The 1,839-nt window shown below is 29.3% G+C and overlaps 1 protein-coding gene across 4 annotated transcripts in view; it reads right to left on the bottom strand.

The window, feature by feature from the left end:
* The window catches only part of LOC106462138 (protein NDRG3-like), a 51,835-nt gene extending 50,814 nt beyond the window's left edge, over positions 1-1,021 (bottom strand). For 2 of the 4 annotated variants that reach the window (XM_022389291.1, XM_022389292.1), the window contains exon 1: positions 855-1,021. The gene's annotated coding sequence lies outside the window, so the exon portion shown is untranslated. The remainder of the gene's footprint in view (positions 1-854) is intronic. The other 2 variants (XM_013922030.2, XM_013922032.2) reach the window with 2 other exon arrangements.
* Positions 1,022-1,839: the final 818 nt, after the last annotated feature.

The raw sequence follows: 1,839 nt of genomic DNA, 5'->3' as shown, positions 1-1,839 counted from the left end.
TTAAGTCATTTAAATCTTGTCAGTAAATTAAAAGAGAATAAACATTTAATAGGAAAGTCTAAGTAATACAACAAATAACTGCAAGATTTCTTTATGTCAAAAGGTTTTCAATTTGGTAAAACAAACTTCACACATTTAAGTAAAATATAAAGCTTGTTTATTAATTGTGAATTTAAGAACCCTAAACTATTACTGAAAACTCATTTGGTACATTCACTGATTCAGTGTCACTAGCTAATTAACAAAAAATTCAAAAGGATAAATAACAAGGGAGAACCAAGTTTGTTTTTACCGAATGGTTTTGCATTCAGTAAATGTTAGCTTGTTTCTTGATTCCAGATGAATTTTTCAAAATCCTCAACTGCAAGTAATAAATAAGCCTTTGGATAAAAGTTTAGCTACTCAATAAACGAAAAACAATACAATAATAAATAACAGTCATATACTAGATTTCTTGTTACTGTATAGTTTCACGTTCAGTAAAGCAAACAATGCACCATTTGGTAAAATTTTTAAGTTTATAAGTGTAATAGATAATATTACAATGTCAGGGTTCTCATAACTCAGAATCATAAGTACTTAACATATATAAACTGAGTCCTCTGGGTACATTCATGGACAGAAATGCTGGTTCACAAACATAAAAAGTAAATAAATTCATTAATTTTAGCCCTATATATTAAGCCTAAACTAAAGTAATGCGTTACTATATATAAAGATATATAAATTATAATACTAAGCTAATAGAATTACTGTGACAAAAAAAACAAAAGCTAATTTCAAAACAATTTAGGGTTACTACTGTAAAGTTTAATATTAGTATTACTGTGTATTAGCAGACATAAAAATGTTACCTTCAGGCCTTTCAACAATTCAGTGTAAACTAGCAATGAATCCCAAAAACGATGCGATTAATTTCCACGAGATAATTACTCCGACACTGTACAACAACGACTACACTAAACTCTGCTAATATACTCAATATAGCTTTTGATGTAGCAACTTGTATGTACTATGACGCAGTGCTTTTAGTGTACAGGTGTGACGTAATAAACCTAGATTGATTGGGCAATAAATGTGTGTTTCTTATTAAACTAATAGAAACACAGTAACTATGGGTAAACTACAAAACGAGTAGTCTTAATATTACCTTTAGACGTATCAAAAATTAAAAGCTAGTCTTTATTGTGAATAGTGAATACTGTTGGCGCTAAAGACGGTAGAGTTAAAAGTTTTGTTTGTTATAATTCATATATCGTTTTAAAAGTTGTATTAAAATCACCTAAACTGCAGATGTAGTTTGTTGGTTTTTCTTTCTACGTTTCTCTTAACATCGGGTTCAAAACCAAAGAATCTCAGAGAATTTTTGTCTCTCATATTATACTTTTAGCTCGAGAGATAAGACATTCTCTTGAATGTTATTTACCTTGTTGTAAAGTCGTTCTTATGTTAGGCGGTTTTTAAAAGTTATTTTGGTGAATATAATTCAAAGTCCAGTACATGTAACATTAATAAATTAGTTTATTGCTTCCTCAACATTTATATAACGTGCCTTAATGTGTACGTTAGCTGTTGTAAATAATAGGTCTAAATTTACAAATGACGTTGAAACTGAAATACCTCGCTAGTGGTACTACGACTAACGTAAAATAAACTTATCTGTACAGTTTCAAGGTTTATCGATGGAATAATGAATATACAAGATAATGTTACGTATCTGCTTGTTTGTTAATTTCCGGTATAAATTCTTTCCGATAAACTTCAGCGATACAAGTCCTTTCTTCATTAACCCAGTTTATTTTTCCTCGATAAAAACTTTGTAATACACAGAATTTCCAC

Source organism: Limulus polyphemus, unplaced genomic scaffold, assembly GCF_000517525.1.
Source record: "Limulus polyphemus unplaced genomic scaffold, Limulus_polyphemus-2.1.2 Scaffold1101, whole genome shotgun sequence".
Taxonomy (NCBI): domain Eukaryota; kingdom Metazoa; phylum Arthropoda; class Merostomata; order Xiphosura; family Limulidae; genus Limulus; species Limulus polyphemus.
Note: the sequence above shows the minus strand (reverse complement) of the source record. Positions and strands in the feature narration are given on the sequence as shown.